Source organism: Aotus nancymaae, unplaced genomic scaffold (genome assembly GCF_030222135.1).
Source record: "Aotus nancymaae isolate 86718 unplaced genomic scaffold, 86718_ANA_hifiasm-v0.15.2.pri h1tg000029l, whole genome shotgun sequence".
Classification (NCBI taxonomy): Eukaryota; Metazoa; Chordata; class Mammalia; order Primates; family Aotidae; genus Aotus; species Aotus nancymaae.
Window position 1 is genome coordinate 75,642,282 of NW_026988442.1, and position 13,877 is coordinate 75,656,158.

The following is a 13,877-nucleotide window of genomic DNA, read 5'->3' on the forward strand; positions in this document are numbered from 1 at the left end:
AAATTTATTTTTGTTCTGAGGCACTCTTCCTTTGTGCATCTATCTGTACTAGGAAGTTGGGCCACTTCAGGAAGGCATGGAACAGTATATGGCTGACAGAACTTTCTTATCATCAGAACATGCCCATGTCCAGACTTTTCAAGGAAATGTACATTTTGCAGGAATATTCACCGCACTATCAGCTAGAGGTTTCTCTTTTTCTCAACTTTTATTTTAGATCCAGGAGGTACATGTGCATGTCTGTGACAGAGGTATATTGTGTGATACTGAAGTTTGGGATACAAATGATCCCATCATCCAGGTAGTGAGCACAGTACCCAACAGGTAGTATTTCAACCCTTGCCCTCTTCACTCCCTCCCTACTCCCTTGTAGTCCCCAGTGTCTATTGTTCCCATCTTTGTGGTCATGAGTTCCCAATGTTTGGCTCCCACTTACAAGTGAGAACATGCAGTATTTGGTTTTCTGTTTCTGCATTGATTCATTTAGGATGATGGCCCATCAGCCAAAGGTTTCTTTAATCCAAAGCATGCCAGTCAGTACAAACCCCGAATAAGGAGCTTCCTATTTGCAACCAAAATTACTTAGATCCCTGGACTAATTTCAGGTAATTCTTCCAAAGACTAAAAGAGGAAAATAAGGTCTTGTGAATGGATTTTTTTTAAATCAGAGTCTTGCTCTATTGCCCAGGCTAAAGTGCAGGGCCACAATCTTGGCTCACTGCAATTTTGGCTCACTGCAACCTCTGCCTCCCAGGTTCAAGCGATTCTCCTGTCTCAACCTCCAGAGTAACTGGGACTACAGGCATGTGCCACCATGCCAGGCTAATTTTTGTATTTTTAGTAGAGACATGGTCCTTAACTTCTGACCTCAAGTACTCTGCCTGTCTTGGCCTCCCAAAGTGCTGGGATTACAGGTATGAGCCACCTTGTACAGCCAAGAGTAGATTATCTATGGCAACAATTAGAGAAATTCAGAATAGGGAGGTCAAAGGCAACAAGGAAGGTATTCTTTACACGAACCAAGTTGCTTTTGACTTCATGGACTTCTGAGGTTTCAAGGAAAGGATGGGTATCATTACTAATGACAGCCCAGAGTCATTCATTCAGTCATTCAATAGATGTTTATTGAATGCCTAACACATAGCAGGATTGTTCACAGTACGAGGCAAGGCAGACATGGTCTCTGTCCTCAGTCTAGTCAGGTGACCAGATCTTAAACTACACAATCAATTGTGAAAACTCTGACTATGGAAAAACGTATGGTGCTGTAAGAATGAATGATGGGAGTATGCAACCTAGGCTGGAAGTCAAGGAAGGCCTCTCTGTGGAAATGACATTGAAGTTGGGCCCAGAAGAACAAGAGGATGTTTCCCATGTTAGAAAGTAAAGAGAACTGGCCAAGCACGGTGGCTCATGCCTGTAATCCCAGCACTTTGGGAGGCTGAGGTGTGCAGATCATGAGGTCAGGAGATCAAGACCATCCCGGCTAACATGGTGAAACCCTGTTTCTACTAAAAATACACAAAATTAGCTGGGTGTAGTGGTGGGCGCCTATTGTCCCAGGTACTTGGGAGGCTGAGGCAGGAGAATCACTTGAACCTGGGAGGCAGAGGTTGCAGTGAGCCAAGAAAGAGCCACTGCACTGCAGCCTTGGCGACAGAGCAAGACTCTGTCTCCTAAAAAAAAAAAAAAAGAAAAGAAAAGAAAAAGAAAGAAAGTAAAGAGAATTTGTTTCAGGCAGAGATAATGTGAACATGAACATGAACACAGCCAGGCCTGGAAGTCATAACAGGAAGAAAGATAGGAGACAAGAAAATTAGGGTGTGACTTTATATATTGGAACCCAACTCTGACTGTCCCACAAGGCCTCCTTATTATGTGTTCTCATAGCACCCGGTTTCTGTCTTCCAGAGTTCATAATTGTGTGTGTGTGTGTGTGTGTGTGTGTGTGTGTGTGTGTGTGTGTGTGTGAATGTGTTTGCCCAAAGAGACTATCAATCAGTCTCTACCATCTCACTGTAACACCTCATGGGGGTGGGGACATTTTCCATTCCATTCACTATTGCAAACCCAGTGCCTACCCCAGAACCTGGAACATCGTATGCACTGTTCCAGGACAAAGCAAGGTTGTCCATCAATAAATATTTGTGGAATTAAGAAATGATGATATGACATTCCCTCCATACTGTTTTATCCTATATTGCTACAGGAAAGAAAAAACAGCACTGCAAAGAGTTGGGTTTAATTCTGCTTCCAGCCTTAACGTCCTATTGATCTTGGATATTTCATTTACCCTCTTTAGGACCCACATTCCTCCATGACCAAAATTAAAATGTTGAATGTGATTATCTCTGAACTGTTTACCAGCTCAAAATTCAAATGTGTTCTTTTCCTACGGGTTATACTTTTTGTTTCTTTTCTTGCGTTTATATTTCCCTCTGGGTCTTGTGTTTATTCCGCATCATTTATTATTTGCCTCCTCACAGGAAAACCCCAGTACTCCAGGTGTTGCTACAAAAAGTTAGAATTTGTAAGTTTATCAAGCCTCGGTCTGAGGAAGCAAATCCTGAAGAACTGTCCTTTCCTCTGTGCACACCCGTGGGGGTTATCAAAAGACTAGCAACAAAGCTGATTACTTTACCAAGCGGTTCCCAGCCAAGTAGTCCTTTGACTTGCTTTCATACCTATACACTAAGATGAAGCTAGTTAAAAAACTAAATTCAAAAGCACTTCTCATTTATATGTTTGGCTTTTCCAGTGAAACAGATTACTTAAAACTAATTGACCAGCAATGGGTACAATTACCCACTCTACATCTTGCACTGAAACACACACACACACGATGGATTTCCAGCAAGGTGCATTTTTTCCTGAAAAATTCTTAGAATTATTCCACTTCATTGATTTATTAATATGTGCTCTTTAATATGCTTGTCTTAAAAATGAATATGGATAAGATAACATTTATTTTGGTATCTGAAAAATATCACAATTCATAATTTAAAGTATTGCCGGTGGCAAGAGTTAAAAATCATTTGTATTTTTTACTCTACTGATTATAACAGGAGGAGAAAAGATGTTAAATGCCTAGTTGTTTGCACTAATCTAGATCAGAATAATATCACAAATAGATTTACAATATATTAAATAACCAATTGACTCTAACTTTTTGGGGAAATATAAAGTTTTTTTTTTTGGTTTTTTGTTTTTTTGTTTAACTTAATATTACTGGTTTATTACAAAGGATACAATTCAGGAAGAGAAAAATGGAAGCAATGCATAGAGCAAGGCAAGGGAGAATGAGCAGAGAGCTTTCCTGCCCTCTCGGGGCACACCACTCTCCCAGCACTTTAATGTGTTGACCAACCTGGAAGCTCTCTGAATCCCATCATTTAGAGGTTTTAATGGAAGTTTCATTACATAGGCATGATTTTTTGTTTGTTGTTGTTGTTGTTGAGATGGAGTCTTACTCTGTCGCCCAGGCTGGAGTGTGGTGGCGCCATCTCGGCGGACTGCAACCTCCACCTCCCAGGTTCAAGCAATTCTCCTGCCTCAGCCTCCTGAGTAGTTGGGACTACAGGCAGGCACCACCATGCCCAGCTGATTTTTTTTATACTTTAAGTTCTGGGGTGCATGTGCAGATTGTGCAGGATTGTTACATAGGTATACACATGCCATGGTGGTTTGCTGCATCCATCTCCCCGTCATCTACATTAGGTATTTCTCCTAATGCTATCTCTCCCCCAATCCTCTCACCCGCTCCTATTCCTCCCCTACCCCTCCACCCCTCCCTGTGTCCACATGTCCTCATTGTTCAACACCCACTTATGAGTGAGACCATGCAGTGTTTGGTTTTCTGTTCCAGTGTCAGTTTGCTGAGAATGATGGTTTCCATCTTCCTCCATATCCCTGTAAAGGACATGAACTCATCCTTTTCCATGGCTGCATAGTACTCTATGGTGTATATGTGCCACATTTTCTTTATCCAGGCTATCATTGATGGGCATTTGGGCTGGTTCCCCATCAAGCTACCATTGACCTTCTTCACAGAACTGGAAAAAACCACCTTAAACTTCATATGGAACCAAAAAAGAGCCTACATAGCCAGACAATCCTAAGCAAAAAAAAAAAAAAAAAACTGGAGGCATCACGCTACCTGACTTCAAACTATACTACAAGGCTACAGTAATCGAAACAGTATTGTACTGGTACCAAAACAGATATATAGACCAATGGAACAGAACAGAAGCCTCAGAATTAACGCCACACATCTACAACCATCTCGTCTTTGACAAACCTGACAGAAACAAGCAATGGGGAAAGGATTCCCTATTTAATAAATGGTGTTGGGAAAACTGGCTAGCCATAGGCAGAAAGCTGAAATTGGACCCCTTCCTTACACCTTATACAAAAAGTAACTCCAGATGGATTAAAGATTTAAACATAAGACCTAATACGATAAAAACCCTGGAGAAAACCTAGGCAATACCACTCAGGACATAGGCATAGGCAAGGACTTCATGATTAAAACACCAAAAGCAATGGCAACAAAAGCCAAAATAGACAAATGGAATCTAATTAAACTAAAGAGCTTCTGCACAGCAAAAGAAACTATCAGTAGAGTTAACTGGCAATCAACAGAATGTGAATATAAAGTTTTTTTCAGCAGGTAACAGGCATGATTTTAAAAATTGGCTTAGAATTCCCTAAAACATTGCTCCTATTTCTCTGAATGTTTCCACTCATGAAACAAAATATAAATCTACTCCAGTTTGCACAAGGACATCTAACAGATAACGATGTTGGAAGGGGTATGTATTTATATTCAGGAATGCCTGTCTGGAAAACAGAGGTGACTATATCAGGTCTGATCTTCACATCTGCCTCTTAATTAGTCTGCCTCAAACACTTGTTCCCTATGTGAGACTCCACCTTGTTTAACTCAGGATGATCACATTATGAATTCAAGAAGTAATGGCTATTCTGTCTATTTGCCAAAACAAGGCTTGGATACATATTCTGATAACACAGTATGAAATAGAGTAAAGGAGTGCTCTCAGGTGGAACCTTTATCAATGTTGTCACAAATGATAATGAGTCAAAGCTTAATAACAATGTGCCAAAAAGGTTGTGTTAGCAAAAATAGCAAAAATCCATCCTAGTTGAATTCATCTGTTACTCCACTGTCAGATTTGTGAAACCTTCAGCAATTTTCTTCTTGCCAAGAAAACTGGCTTTACTATCCAATTGTTTTCTCATAGAAAGGGATTTTTATTTTTTATCAACATTTTTATATATAGGTCATATTTTAAATATTACATATTTCTCTTTGGAATCTTAATTAAAAATATGCCTTGTAAAAAGAGCTTTATTGAGATATTATTCGCATGCCACACAACTCACCCACTTAAGGTGTACAATTTTATGGCTTTTAGTAGATTCACAGAATTGTGCATCCGTCATGATCAGTTTTAGAACACTCATTACTCCCAAAAAGAAATACCATACCCTGGCCAGGCACGGTGGCTCACACGTGTAATCCCAGCACTTTGGCAGGCCGAGGCAGGCAGATCACCTGAGATCAGGAGTTCAAGACCAGCCTCAGCAACATGGAGAAACCCCATCTTTACTAAAAATACAAAATTAGCCTGGTGTGTTGGCACATGCCTGTAATCCCAGTTATTCGGGAGGCTGAGGCAGGAGAATCGCTTGAACCCAGGAGTCAGAGGTTGCAGTGAGCCGAGGTCGTGCTGTTGCACGCCAGCTGGACAACAAAAGTGAAACTCCATCGCAAAAAGAAACAAGAAATACCATACCCCATAGCCACCATCTTCATAATCTCCCTTCCTTCAAGTTTAGGTAACCACTAACCTGATTTCCATCTCTAAAGATCTGCCTACTTTAGGCATTTCAATAAAATGAAATGCTACAATTTGTGGTCCTTTATGACTGGCTCCTTTCACTTAGCATAATGCTTTCAAGGTTCATTCACATTGTAGCAGGTATCAGTACCTTCTTCTTTTTGTTTACTAATAACGTGCCGTTGTACCTTTTATGTATTCCTTAATCAGCGGATGGATTTGCGTTGCTTTTACTTTTTGGATATTATGAATAATGCTGTTATGAATATTTGTATTCAAGTTTTTGTGTAGATGCGAATTTCATTTCTCTTGGGTCTGTCCATACTTAGGAGTGGAATTGCTAGATCGTATAGTAACTTTATGTTTCACCATTTGAGAAACTGCCAGACTGTCTACCAAAGAATTTACCGAAGCGTTTACATTCCTACCAGAAGTGTATGAGAACTCTAATTTCTCCACATCTTTGCCCACACTTGTTATTAACTGTCTTTTGATTATAGCCATCCTCGTAGATGTGCATGATATCTCATGATGGTTTTGATTTGCATTTCCCTAATAACTAATTATGTTGGACATCTTTTTATGTGCTTATTGACTATTTGTAGATTTTGGAGAAGTAGCTATTCAGATCCTCTGCCCATTTTAAATTGGGTTGTCTTTTTATTATTAAATGGTAACAGATATATATTTTTAAAAGGAATCTCAATATGTAAAAACTAAAAATTCAATTAATATATATTGAGCACCTGTTATGTGCAGTTAAGGGCAGTACCATGTGCGCGGAAGACACAATATGTGTGTAGAAGGGAAAATATGCAATAAGAAACTTACAATTACTAAGGTAGATGGAGGAGTGAGACAAACTAGTAGAGGAAAATCGTATCAGGTTAGAAAATCAAAAGGGCTTTGTGGAAAATTTGGTATTTGTGATAGGTCTTTAAAGTGGGGAGAATTTTGAAAGCGATAGGAGAGGGCATTTCAGGCAGAGAGAACAGCATGAAAGGGGCACAGGGACCCTGGTGTTTAAGGTATGATAGGAGGATAGCAGTTTTTTGGGTAGAGAATGGAATAAGTAAAAGTCTAGATGATGAGCCTGGGAGAGGTTAGATGGGAACACATTTGGGAGGCGTGTCAGGTTGAAGGGTCTGTGTTCAAATCTCTAAATCAATAGTTCTCAACTAGGCATAATTTTAGCCCCCAGAGAATATTTCACAACGTCTGGGTATATCTTTAATTGTCACAACTGAGGATGCTACTATTAGTGGGTAGAGACCAAGGATGGTGCTAAGTACCCTACAATGCACTTCAGCCCCCTATAATGAAGAATTATCTGTCCCCAAATATCAATAGTGCCAAGGTGAGTCTGACGAAGACCTCAGCTTACCACTTGGAGAGAATTCCCATGCTGCAGCACATAGAGAGGGACCCAGGGCCCTTTTAAAGAAAGTATATTGACATGCTTAGAGAGAAGAGAAGATAGAATCATATAAAATGCTCAATTAATAACAGAGAAAGCAGAAAGGGAAGGGAAGATAAATGGGATGGAAAAAGATATACCTTGCTCACTCAAACCAAAATACAGCTGGAGTAACTGTATTAATTTCAGACAAACCAGAATTTAGAACAAGGAAAGTTTCAGAAATGAAGAAGACACTGTATAATGATAAAGGGGCTAATTCTCCAAGAAGATATAACAATACTTAAATGTATATACCTAACAACACAGCATCAAAGTATGTGAGGTAAAAACCGATAGCACTGCAAGGAGAAATAGACAAATATTATAATTGGAGACTTTAACACCCTTCTTTCAGTAACTGACAGATCCAGCAGGCAGAAAAACCAGTAAGGACATATTGTAGTTGAACTGAATAATACCATCAATCAGCTGTATCTAATTAACATTTATAGATTACTGCATCCAACAACAGCAGAGTACTCATTCTTTCCAAATTCACATGGAACATTCAGTACAGACCACATTCTGGGCCATAAGGTGCACCTAAGCAAAGTTAAAAGAATAGAAATCATATGAAGTATGTTCTCAGACCACAGTGAAATTAAACTAGAAATCAGTAACAGAAAGACGGTTGAAAATCCCAAAATATTTGGAGATTAAACAACACACTCTAAAAAGACAAATTGAAAAGAATGAACTCATGTCCTTTGCAGCAACAGGGGTGCAGTTGGAAGCCATTATCCTAAGCAAATTAACACAAAAAACAGAAAACCAAATACCACACATTCATTTTTAAGTGGGAATTAAACATCAGGTATTCACGAACATAAAGATAGCAACAATAGACATTGGGGACTACCAGAGCCAGGAGAGAGGGAGGCAAGGTTTCCAAAACTAAATGTTGGATACTATGCTCAGTATCTGAGTGACGGGATCATTCAGACTCCAAACCTCAGCATCACATCGTATACCTAAGTAACAAACCTGTATGTATACTACCTGAATCTAAAATAAAAATTGAAAAAGAAAAAATATATATACTAATAACTAATAAAAAATAAAAAGGCAAATCATACCAAGTATTGGTAAAGATGCTTAAAACTGGACCTCTGATACCCTGCTAATGAGAATGTAAAATAGTACAACCAGCTTGGAAAACAGTTTCATGATTTCTTAAAAAGTTAGACATGCCAGGTGCAGTGGCTCATGACTGTAATCCCAGAACTCTGGGAGGCCGAGGCATGTGAATAACTTGGGGCCAGGAGTTCAAGACTAGCCTGGCCAACATGGAGAAACCCCATCTCTACTAAAAATACAAAAATTAACCTGGCATGGTGTCATACCCCTGTAATCCCAGCTACTCAGGAGGCTGAGGCACAAGAGTCCCTTGAACCCTGAAGACAGAGGTTGCAGTAAGCCAAGATTGCACCACTGCACTCCAGCCTGGGCGACAGAGAGAGACTCTGTCTCAAAAAAAGAAAAAAAAGTTAGACATAAACCTACCATGTGATCTAGCCATTCTACTTCTGTGTATTTACCTAGAGAAATAAAAGCATATATCTATATAAAGACTTATCCAGGGCCTGGCACGGTGGCTCACTCCTGCAATCCCAGCACTTTGGGAGGCCGAGGCAGGTGGATCACAAGGTCAGGAGTTCAAAACCAGCCTGGCCAAGATAGTGAAACCCTGTCTCTACTAAAAATACAAAAATTAGCCAAGCCTGTAATCCCAGCTACTCGCGAGGCTGAGGCAGAGAATTGCTTGAACCCAGGAGGCAGAGGTTGCAGTGAGCCAAGTTTGCATCGCTGCACTCCAGCCTGGGCGACAGAGTGAGACTCTGTCTTAAAAACAAAAAAAAAAAAGGACTTATCCATGAACATCCATGCAGCTTTATTGTAATAGCCAAAAACTGGAAACAACCAAATGGCCTTCAGTGGGTATATGGACAAACAATTGTGATATGTCCATACAATGGAATACTCCTGAGCAATAACGAGGAATATACTGCTAATGAATGTTACAGTCTGGGTTAATCTCAAAATAATTCTTGATGCAAAAAAAAAGCCAGACAAAACAAAAATGCATGTTGTTTGGTTATAAAAATTTATATAAAATTCTAGGGAATTCAAACTAAATTCTCGGGAATGCAAACAATGACAGAAAGAAAATCGATGGATGCCTAGAGATTGTTGGGAGGAGGAGGGGATGCCATAGGGTAGGAGGCAGGGATTAGAGAGGGGAACGAGGGAGTGCGGGATTGTAAGGCATATGTCCTTTATCTTGATCACAGCAGTGTTTTCATGGGTGTATACTTGTGTATTTATCATTTATCAAATTGTACATCTAAATATATGCACTTTATTGCACGTCATTTATACTTTAAGCAATTTTATAATACAATATAATGCAAACATTCAAGAAAATTAAATTTTATATAATGCGAATATTTCTTTTGTACAGGGGCAGGTTAAGGCATTTTTCAATCTAAGGTTCTTTTACTGGTTAGTTTCATTGTCTATTACAGACCACCGAAATGTTAAAATTATAGTGAAAAACTGACTCAGCAGCTTACCTCATTTTGTGCTCCATGAATTATCCCTTTGGTAAATGTGTGTTTGGTTATGACGGTAGCCAGGTAAGAGTATGTAGACAAAAAAGATGCTCAAAATAAATGATAAGTCATTTAGCATGATCTTCTTATACAAAGACAGCATACTGTATTTCTACAAATAGGTATTTTATATCTACACTTTTACCAAGCATCTTCTTGCAAATGTCAGCTCCTAGAGATAGAAATCACATTATTTATGTGTGCTTTATAGAGCATCTGGGGCTTAAACACGCTATTTGATGAGAAAAATGTTTCAACCAAATCTTAATTTTGCTCTAAAAATCTATTTATTTATTTTGCAGCTGCTTAAAACAAGTGTGGCCTTTTAGGGCTCTGAGAAAGGCAAATGAGCAAACAGAACCCATTCTTTTTTTTTTTTTTTTTTTTTTTTTTTCGAGACAAAGTCTCGCTGTCTTGCCCAAACCGGAGTGCAGCAGCGAGATCTTGGCTCACTGCAACTTCTGCCTCCCTGGCTCCTGGTTCAAATGATTCTCCTGCCTCAGCCTCCCAATTAGCTGGGATTACAGGTGCCCGCCACCACAACTGGCTAGGTTTTTTTTGTATTTTTAGTACAGACAGCATTTCACCATGTTAGCCAGGATGGATTTGATCTCCTGACTTCATGATCCACCTGCCTCAGACACCATCTGAATATCAAGAGGTTCATTTTGTATGACTTTTGTTTTAGATTCTGGGCATGTGGACCTTTATTTACTTTCATGGCAGCCTTAAGTACTCTCATCTTTGCAGGCTTTCCCTGGAGATCTGTTGATGGCCATTTTTGTTACGGGTTTCTCAACCAAAGAGTATTTTAGTCAGGAATTAACGAGCCTCTGCCTGTCACCTCTAGATAATCATTAACTTAATCATATTTTAAGCTTATTTCACTACATTGAAAGGAAGAAAGGAAGATTAATACCTTTTATAAGACTAATTTAGGTGAATATGTTAAACAAAGCAATGCTTCAAAAGGTTTTCATTTTAACAGGTAATATAAATAGTTTGTCTCCAATGAATTGGCTTGTTTCTCTCTTTCATGAGTTGGCTTTTCTTTCTTGACATCTTTGAAATGATCGCCCATCGAGAGGCCCATTTGGAGGGTTGCAAACTCTGTTGAGGACAGCAAACACTCTTCAGTCTGAACATGGATTTAACACACTGTCTGAACTTCTCATATGGACCTTATCACAGTCTACTGAACACTGTTATTTTTATTTTCCATGTATTGAGTCAAAAAATGTAGGATCCTGGGCTTTCTCTACGGTGCAACAAGTCAGAATCTTAGGGGGAAGGGCCTCAGGAACCTAGCTTTGTAAAAAGCTTCCCAAGTATTTCTAATACACACTGGTGTTTGAGAAACTTCAACTAGAGCCAAACTTTTCAGTCTAGGGGTAGACCCAGTATAGCATATAAAATCAATTCATTCCATTATAATAAGCATTTTTAAAAATGAAATACAAAAATAGAATATATCAGAATGCACCCAAGTTATAAGGATATGGAACAAGGGAAAGTATGCTTTAGGGTAAATGTTGTGAATATATACATATTATAATATGAAATACATATAATTTGACATAAAATGTGTTTGTGTGAGCATACATATCAGTGATTATCAGATTTGTATGACATGAGATACATATTATAAATATATATTACATATAATACAAATATAACATATAATAAAATTATGTATTATATATAATCTCATGATGTCATATAAATACATATATATGAGAAATCTCATGTATTTTTTCCCCATGAAAATCACTAGCTAGAGGAATTCTTCAGACAACACTCCCACTGGGCTGCTTCTCTGAACTCTGAGTGCTAGTGGGTCTGAAGTCATACCTGTGAGAAGAACTCTGTAGTCAGGCAGATGTCATATATCCTAAACTACAGCACAAGTGGGCCAAGAGTGAGTCACATTTGTGAGGGGCTAAAGAGCTAGACAAAAATCAGAAACTGAGCATGAGACCAGAGATCTCAACAAACTCCCTGGAGACTGGCCCAAGAGTCCCCTCAAGGCAGAATTTGGGCTCTCCCTAGCACAAAGGTGGAATGAGCAAGTCTAGGTTCATCCCTGTGGCTGAACAGCACCTCCCCCCGTCTAACCATTTTCTCTCTCTTCTTACATATGACCTCTTCTCCTGCTCAAAGATTCTGTATGAGTCTAGGGCTTACAGTTGAGACATCTATTCCCTACCTTCTCCACCTGAGAAATGCCCATATTACAAAGCCAAGCTTAATTCCCATCTCTCGGTAAAAGCTTTCCAAGCCACAGTCAAAGTTCCCTTCTCTGAAATTCCACATTTTTCAATTCATTATGATGATTTTATTTCTATGAATTTATGCATTCATTCAAAACAAATATTAAGCACCTACTATACGTCATATACTGTGATGGTAGGAAATTCATCATTCAGGCAAATGATGTATATTGTTTGACTATATATAAGTCCAACAAAAATTGTTAACTAATTGACTATTAATATGCATTTTTTGCTTCCTACCTATGCTTTTTTTTTTTTTACTTTTTCTCTCCTTTCCTTATTTTTTAAACTGGGTAATAATAAATACAGTGAAAGAACATGATTCCAGTGGGCCAGGAAGAATCTCAGCTGCAGGGTCACTGTGGGTAGGGAATAAAAATAAAAAAAAAAAAAAAAAGAAAGAACATGAAAGTTCAGAGCCAATTGAGTAACAGGTGGTTGTGCTGATTTTCTCATAGCTTTACGATATAGGGCTACTCTTGTGTAGATGTAATCATATTTAATTAAATTAAAAACACTTATCAGGAATGTATCTGAATACATTCCAAGCATATCTATCCTATAGAAGCAAGTCCACTGAATGCATAATAAACTTTTTCATTTGTTTCAATTTGATCAACTTGAGATGTTTAAATGAATACATAATATACTCACATCTCCCTAGGAATATCCTAAACCAAAAGCTAAGAATGACTTGCTCTTTTCTTTGCTAAATAAGCTTTAGGAGTAAAATTATTGCCTTTATGCACTTTTAAAAAAGGAACTAAAATTTTTAAAAATCTTCATATTATCAAAAAATGGGATAAAAATGTATGCTATATTTCTATAATTGAGTAGTTTGAAATAGCTATGAAGCTGGATTCACTAACCTTACAATAAAGCTTTTGAAATACACAATATATATTAATTACAGAAAAATTGAAAACAGATAAGTACAAAGAAAAATAATTTGTTTAAATCACCTGTAATCCTACCACCTAGGGAATAACACCTGGACTATATCAATAGGTCTGACTGAAGAAGTCTTTAGGTTTTTTTAAACATCGATTTGAAATCTTTGGATTTGCTAGTCCTAAGAATAGAACTTTGTCATCCAGCCTTCGACATAATGGTAGAATCAGACAGAAAAAAAGCGATGTGGAACAGGCAGTATGTTCCAAGAAAATTCCTATGCACCTTTCTTAATGCAGCTATTAAAATGGAGGAGAAAAACTGTTAACAAAAGGTAACTTTATCACCAGGACAAGATATCCTATTATTACCTTAATAACCAAATTACTCTGTGATATTACTTTCACTCAAGAATGTTATATGCTTAATAAGAAGTGCCAGGATGGGATGTGCTTGGCATTTTCACGCTCATTGATTACAGTGCCTCTGAGCATTATAGAATGTTCAATTGAAATGTAATTTTCCAGCTAAGTTACAGCTCTGCAAAGGGTTAGGGAAACTCAAACCCTAAATTTTCTCCTACAGATTTTGAAGTTAATGTTATTATGACTATCTCACATGCCAGGGTAAACCCGATAGTGTTAAGTTACACTCATGAGAATAGAGTGAAACTACGATCACCAACTTACAACTGACTTACAGAAAAGAAAAAATTTACAGAGACAAACTACTGCCTTAAAGGAAACTTAACTAATGGTAGTATTGGAAAGATGAAAGCAAC